Below are 239 nucleotides of genomic sequence, written 5' to 3'. Positions count from 1 at the left end.
GCAAAATGCTGTCCACATCCAAAGAAAGAACTATGGAGTTTGAATGCAGATTGAAGCACACCATTTGCTATTTTTTTCCTTCTGTTGTGTTTTGTTTCCTTTTTCTTGTGGTTCCTCCTATTGGTTCTAATTCTTACTTACAATATCACTAATGTGAAAATATGTTTAATAGGAATGTATATGTATAGCTTATATCAGATTGTGCACCATCTTGGGGAGTGAGGTGGGGAGGAAGGGGC

This window comes from Vombatus ursinus, unplaced genomic scaffold (genome assembly GCF_900497805.2).
Source record: "Vombatus ursinus unplaced genomic scaffold, bare-nosed wombat genome assembly UNPS02014814.1, whole genome shotgun sequence".
NCBI classification, from domain to species: Eukaryota; Metazoa; Chordata; class Mammalia; order Diprotodontia; family Vombatidae; genus Vombatus; species Vombatus ursinus.
The sequence above is the reverse complement of the archived record's forward strand: the minus strand, read 5'-3'. Positions refer to the sequence as shown.